This window comes from Engraulis encrasicolus, chromosome 22 (genome assembly GCF_034702125.1).
Source record: "Engraulis encrasicolus isolate BLACKSEA-1 chromosome 22, IST_EnEncr_1.0, whole genome shotgun sequence".
Classification (NCBI taxonomy): Eukaryota; Metazoa; Chordata; class Actinopteri; order Clupeiformes; family Engraulidae; genus Engraulis; species Engraulis encrasicolus.
This window is the reverse complement of record NC_085878.1, coordinates 9,214,002-9,221,501: the sequence shown is the minus strand read 5'-3', so window position 1 is coordinate 9,221,501 and position 7,500 is coordinate 9,214,002. Positions and strand designations below refer to the sequence as shown.

The 7,500-nt window shown below is 50.5% G+C and overlaps 1 protein-coding gene across 1 annotated transcript in view; it reads left to right on the top strand.

Moving 5' to 3' along the window:
* The window catches only part of tcerg1a (transcription elongation regulator 1a (CA150)), a 39,711-nt gene that overhangs the window by 17,277 nt on the left and 14,934 nt on the right, over positions 1 to 7,500 (top strand). The gene's annotated exons all lie outside the window — the stretch shown is intronic.

Genomic DNA, 7,500 nt, shown 5'->3' with positions numbered 1-7,500 from the left:
TTACCAGCATATGTCCGGTTGGCAGGTGCCAGTGTCAAGCCCTGACACACACACACACACACACACACACACACACACACACACACACACACACACACACACACACACACACACACACACACACACACACACACACACAGACATCCACACGGCCGCAAGTCACATTTCGTAGGTAGCACAGCTTCCAAACCTGCACTCTGTTATTGTTAAGCCAGGCTCAAACTACACGACTTCTGATTTGGGGTCTGTGAAAAGTGTTACGTTGCCGCTTCACTTCCACTAAGCGTCACCACCAAATGAGTCAGACGAGAACGAGGTTTTAAAAGTGAATGATCGTGAGAATTTATTTACAGTGCCGAGAAGTGCTCAAAATGCAAAACAAAAGACTTTCAAAAAGGAAAACAAAACGGGCCATCATAGGCATAACTAAAGATAAATACAATAAACAGAACTGGAGGCAACCTCACGACAAGTTGCAGCGTCAATGCTATTAATCAACAGTTCAGACTTCAGAGTAACAGAGTTCTCACCTCTCTCAGAGCCAGTTCCACCCTCTCAAGAAACAAAACCAAACCCTTTAAATACCCCTCCAATTACCCTCTGATTGGCTAAGCTCAAAATAAACAAAGTGCAATGATTGGCTGAAACACAAAAGCTAGGAATTCAATAATTGACAGAGATAGGAGAAATGATAATTACATTATTGGCCAAATACCTGCTGAGCTTAGTCTACCAATGAGAATGCAGTTGGAAAAGATTGGACAAGTCCATTAACCCAAATTCATAAACAAAACAAAAACAATATTCAAAGTGAATATTAAAACACGTAAACATTCCTATCACCATTAAAATACATAACAAACATCAGTAAATATTTCTACCTGCCTTTCCCATCCCCACAGTAAACATAAATTACATAAACATCACGTAAGACAAACACTCACCCCTACAGCGATTAAACTTTCCCTAGTCCAAGGTGGAACTTAAAACACAGCTCACCCGAGGTGCGCGCTTCCTACGGGGAATCCATGCCAGACGGACCAGGGAGAAATCAGTGTTGATGTGAGTAGCAACAAGTGTGTGTTCGGCAGAAACAAATATTGCAAAGGGATGAAGAGTGAAGCAGAATCAGTGGGCCTCTTACTGTTCGCTAGGGTGTTAAGATTAAACTGCATTTAACGGTAAAACTGTGTTTGTGGTTTGTAGTGTGTGTCGCTATGTTCAAACTTGCCGAGCAGATGCTGCTGTCGGTTCAATGGGGAAACATGCAATTAGCTTGCCGGTGTGGCTATCAGTGTGGTGTATGCTGGGTAATGTAGTGTATGAGTGCAGGGGGACGCTACATGAAAAATAACAAACGACAGACATGCCATGGCAATTACACGGACGCAAACAAGAACCTAGCCGCTATGAATGGGCTTAAAAAGTGTCACTTTTTACATTTCCTTCCCCCTCTGATGGCTCGGCCCCGGCGGGACGAGACAGAAAGTCTGCCACCGGATTTACTACGCCGGCCCTGTACTTCACCTCAAACCTAAATGGTTGCATAGACAAAAACCATCTTGTCACACGTGCATTTGAGTCCTTCATCTTTCCCAACCACTGCAGAGCTCTGTGGTCAGTTTCAAGGGTGAACTCCCTCCCCAACAAGTAATACTTGAAAGTGTCCAACGCCCACTTGACCGCCAGGCACTCTAACTCCACCACCGAGTACCTGGACTCACGTGGGAAGAGTTTTCGGCTTATGTAAGCCACAGGTCGCTGATCCTCTGCCTCTCCCTGAAGCAGGACTGCCCCAAGCCCTACCCCAGAGGCATCGGTTTGCACTGTAAAGTGCTTGTCGAAGTCAGGACTCTGCAGGACAGGTTCGCAGAGCAACGCCCCCTTCAGGTCGACGAACGCCTTCTCATGCACCTCCTCCCACGACACAGAGTTCGACCCCGACTTCCTAGTCAGGTCCGTGAGAGGTGCAGCTCGAGTGGCAAAGTTGGGGATGAAACGCCTGTACCATCCCGCAAGACCCAGGAACGAGCGTACATCCTTCTTGGTCTGCGGTCTGGCACAGTCTCGGACAGCGGCCACTTTGTCCTTCTGCGGACGAATGACCCCACTGCCCAACACATGCCCCAGGTAGTGCACCTCCTGCTGAGCAAGAGCACACTTCTTGGGCTGGATGGTGAGGCCTGCCTGGTGCAACCGGTGCAGCACCTCCCGCAAGTGCTCCAAGTGCTGCTCCCAGGTGGCGCTGTAGATGGCAATATCATCCAGGTAGGCTGCTGCAAAGGCACCAGTGCCCTCCAGGACCTGGTCCATCAGCCTCTGGAAAGTTGCCGGCGCCCCCTGGAGACCAAAGGGCATCACTGTAAACTGGAACAACCCCTGAGGGGTTCTGAAGGCAGTGTATGGCCTAGCTCCTTCAGCCATTGGCACCTGCCAGTATCCTTTGCATAAATCCAAAGTGGTGATGTATCGAGCCTTCCCCAGCCGCTCGATGAGGTCCTCCAGCCTCGGCATGGGGTAGGCATCGAACTGCGATTGTGCATTCACCTGACGAAAGTCGATGCAGAAGCGGATGGTCCCATCCTTTTTGGGAACCAGGACCACCGGACTGCTCCAACTGCTGCTCGACCTCTCGATTACCCCCAGGCGCTGCATCACGTCCAACTCCTCCTGGAGTGCGGGCTGCAGGCGCTCGGGGATGCGATACATCCGCTGTCTCACTGGCTTGGAGTCTTTCAACGCGATGTCGTGCTCCACCCGGGACGTCCGCCCCGGCTGGTCCTGAAACAGGCCCTCTGGGATGACGGCCTGCAACTCCTGCTGCTGCTGTTCGGTGAGGTGGCTGCAGTCCAGCTCCGCTGGCGCAGCTCTGGATGGGAAGAACTGCTCAGAGGAGTCATCCTCCTCCTCCACAGCTCGAACCAGCAGCTGGTGGCTGAGTGGCTGGTCCCGTTCGTGCCACTCCTTTAACAGGTTGACATGGAATGTCTGCTTTGGCTTTCGTCGCTCTGGCATTTCAATCTCATAAGTCACTGGCCCCATCTGCCGACACACCTGGTAGGGCCCCTGCCACTTGGCCAAGAGCTTGTTCTCTGAAGTTGGCAGGAGTAGGAGAACCTTTTGGCCCGGCCGCAGAGTCCGCTGCCTGGCTCTCTGGTCGTACCACTTGGTCTGTGTCTGCTGGGCCTGCTGCATGTTGTCCTTCATCAGGTCTGCAAGCTCCTCCATCCTGTCACGCATGTGCAGGACGTAGCTGACAATGCTGCTGCCCCCTGCTACTTGAGGACTCTCCCAGGCTTCTCTCAGGAGGTCAAGCGGCCCCCTCACCTGGCGTCCGTACAAAAGTTCAAAGGGGGAAAATCCAGTGGAGGCTTGCGGCACCTCCCGGTACGCAAATAGAAGATAGGGCAGCCACTGGTCCCAGTCCTTCGCATTCGCAGCAACAAACTTTCGCAGCATGCTCTTCAGCGTGCGGTTGTATCTCTCTACCAACCCGTCGGTCTGGGGGTGGTAGGGAGTGGTCCTAATACTCTTAATGCCTAACAAACTGTACATCTGTTTGAGTGTTTTGGACAGAAAGGCTGTGCCTTGGTCAGTAAGCACTTCCTGTGGTAGGCCTACACGTGAAAACAACTGTAGTAGTGTGCGTGCAATGGCGCCTGCAGTGACTTTGCGCAAAGGGAACGCCTCGGGGTATCGCGTTGCATAGTCACATACTACCAGTATGAATCTGTGGCCTGACCGTGTGCGTTCAAGTGGTCCTACAATGTCAACTGCTATGCGGTGGAATGGTGTGCCTATGATAGGTAGTGACATCAGTGGTGAGGGTTTGACCTTGTGGCTGCTTGCTAGCTGACATGTGGGACAACTCCTGCAGTGCTGCTGAACATCTACGTACAACCCTGGCCAGTGAAAACGTGCGGCTACTCTCTCAAGGGTCTTCACGCTACCTAGATGTCCCGCCCACGGAATATCATGACTCAATGCTAGCACTTTAGCTCTCAGACTCTTTGGTACCACAAGCTGCTCTACTCTGCCATCCTCTGGTTGGTGATAGAGCAGACCCCCCCTCACAAAATAGTACTCTCCAGTCAACTCTTTGGCAACACCAGTTTCAACTCCATCAATTTCAGTTACTTTCTTAAAAACATCTTCCAACGTAACATCATCTTTTTGTAAAGTAGCAAAATCACTGGGTAACTCCCACAATCCAGCCCCCGGTAACTCTTGGCCCGCCCCCTCTAGTGGAATGTTTTGCACGGTTCCCAATAGTTTCTCTCTCCGTTTCTGCCTGCGGGTTTTCAGAACTTTGGGCTGCTTTGGGGGTTCAATGTCAGTGTTGCTGTATGGCATGTGGTCTAGGAGGTTTTTGTTCACAGCCTGTTCAGGGGTTTTCCCCTTGACCACCCTTGGCTTGGGCTCTGGTCACCACCAGGCTAACCGGCTTTGAGGCCTTCACCAGTTCAGGAAGTATCAGCACATCCTGGCCCAACACCACAGGATGGCTTAACCCCTTCACTACCCCCGCCGCAAGCCTATAGGCCTGACCTCCAACCTCCACACAGACCTCTGCAACAGGGTAAGTATGTTCATCGCCATTTACACAGCAAACCCTCAGTTTCCGTTCTCCCAAGGCCTCATGGGCCTCCACTAGATGGGGCTGTACCAGAGTTTGGGTGCTACCAGTATCCAGCAAAGCTACTGTAGACTGACCATTAACAACAACAGGGGTGGTCTGCACTTTCCCCAAGCATTCTACCTGCTCCCCCCCAGGTCTAGGTAGCCCAACCATTCCTGTCCCCTTGGCTACTCTAACGGGGCAATTTCTGGCTATGTGGCCTGCCTGGCCACAAAAATGGCATACAAAAAGGACTCTAGTAGGTGTATTTGTGGATGTTGCGGGTGGCTTAGCATGTGCGCTAGGTGTTGTGTATGTTCTAGGCTGTGCAGAAGGAGTAACAGTGCGAGTGTTGGTGTCTGTAGGCCTACTCTGCCCAGATGTACTAGGACCAACTCCACTACCCAACCCCCCAGGTTTACCTCCAGGTGGCGGTCGGTTGGTCCTCTGGAACCTGAAGTTCTTGGGTCCACGTCTGGCCGACAGGAACGCCTCCACCCACTCTGCAGCTTGCTGGCCTGTTGTTGGCTTGTGCTCCTTCACCCACACACGTACATCAGGGGCCAGGGAACGAAGATACTGCTCCAGCACGATGATTTCCCCGACGTCCTCCACCGTCTTCCCTGCGGGCTTGATCCATTTCTTGTAGAGGTCTTTCAGTCGATGGTAGAGCTCCCTGGGTGTCTCCCCTTGGACGATGTCTGGCTCCCGGAACCTCTCCCTGTAGATCTCTTCATTAATGTCGTATTTCATGAGGATGGCTGCCTTGACTTTGCTGTAGTCCATCGCTTCACCGACGTCCATTGCTACGTATGCAGCGCGTGCCCGGCCTGTCAGGTAAGGTATCAGGTACACCGCCCACTCTGTTCGTGGCCACCTGTAAGCCGTTGCCAGTCTCTCAAACGTGGTGAGATATTGTTCGATGTCATCACTTTCTTCTAACTTTGGAACAGCTGCTCTTGTCCAGGCTACTGGCGTGGTTACTGGTGGATCTGTTGCTGGCCCGCGCGGCGCTGCTGGGGTGTGCTGGTCTGCTTGTCGGTCCTCTGGCGCTGGTGGGTCTTCTGCTGGGTGCTGGGGTCCTTCAGCCTCACCCCTCTGGTTCTCACCCTGCTCAGCCCGGCGCCGACCTCCATCACTGGCAGCCCTTCGCCCCTCCTCCAGGTCGTCTCGAAACTGGTTCATCTGGACCTGCACATTGCGCCACCGCTGCTCCTGCTTCATGGCTTCTTTCTGCTGGGTCTCGAATGACTTCTGGATGAGCTGGTAGAGAGCCTGCAGGTCTCGCATCTGTGGCTCCTCCGCCTGCAGGTTTGGCATCTGCAGGTCCTCCTCTGGAGCGACCTCTTGCTTCCCTCCAGTGGCTCCTTCTTCACTCACATCAGCTGGCTGGTTCATCATGGTAGTTTGCCTCACAAGGCGCCGATACATGACCCAATGGTGGTGCGCTTTCTCCAATGCTCCACCAGGAGAGCGTTAGGAACCCGCTTTCTGACACCAAATGTGAAAAGTGTTACGTTGCCGCTTCACTTCCACTAAGCGTCACCACCAAATGAGTCAGACGAGAACGAGGTTTTAAAAGTGAATGATCGTGAGAATTTATTTACAGTGCCGAGAAGTGCTCAAAATGCAAAACAAAAGACTTTCAAAAAGGAAAACAAAACGGGCCATCATAGGCATAACTAAAGATAAATACAATAAACAGAACTGGAGGCAACCTCACGACAAGTTGCAGCGTCAATGCTATTAATCAACAGTTCAGACTTCAGAGTAACAGAGTTCTCACCTCTCTCAGAGCCAGTTCCACCCTCTCAAGAAACAAAACCAAACCCTTTAAATACCCCTCCAATTACCCTCTGATTGGCTAAGCTCAAAATAAACAAAGTGCAATGATTGGCTGAAACACAAAAGCTAGGAATTCAATAATTGACAGAGATAGGAGAAATGATAATTACATTATTGGCCAAATACCTGCTGAGCTTAGTCTACCAATGAGAATGCAGTTGGAAAAGATTGGACAAGTCCATTAACCCAAATTCATAAACAAAACAAAAACAATATTCAAAGTGAATATTAAAAATGTAAACATTCCTGTCACCATTAAAATACATAACAAACATCAGTAAATATTTCTACCTACATTTCCCATCCCAACAGTAAACATAAATTACATAAACATCACGTAAGACAAACACTCACCCCTACAGCGATTAAACTTTCCCTAGTCCAAGGTGGAACTTAAAACACAGCTCACCCGAGGTGCGCGCTTCCTACGGGGAATCCATGCCAGACGGACCAGGGAGAAATCAGTGTTGATGTGAGTAGCAACAAGTGTGTGTTCGGCAGAAACAAATATTGCAAAGGGATGAAGAGTGAAGCAGAATCAGTGGGCCTCTTACTGTTCGCTAGGGTGTTAAGATTAAACTGCATTTAACGGTAAAACTGTGTTTGTGGTTTGTAGTGTGTGTCGCTATGTTCAAACTTGCCGAGCAGATGCTGCTGTCGGTTCAATGGGGAAACATGCAATTAGCTTGCCGGTGTGGCTATCAGTGTGGTGTATGCTGGGTAATGTAGTGTATGAGTGCAGGGGGACGCTACATGAAAAATAACAAACGACAGACATGCCATGGCAATTACAAAGACGCAAACAAGAACCTAGCCGCTATGAAAGGGCTTAAAAAGTGTCACTTTTTACAGGGTCCAATTTTGTCGTCGGGTCCCACCTCACACATAAAGAGATCCGAGACAATGCCGACATTCTATTTCGATGGGCAACTCTTCAAACGGGCAGAATTATATCTTAGAACGTCGGTCACACAACCATCGTTTTGTGTGTGCGTTGTACTTTTTAGTTGTGTGTGTGTGTGTGTGTGTGTCTGTGT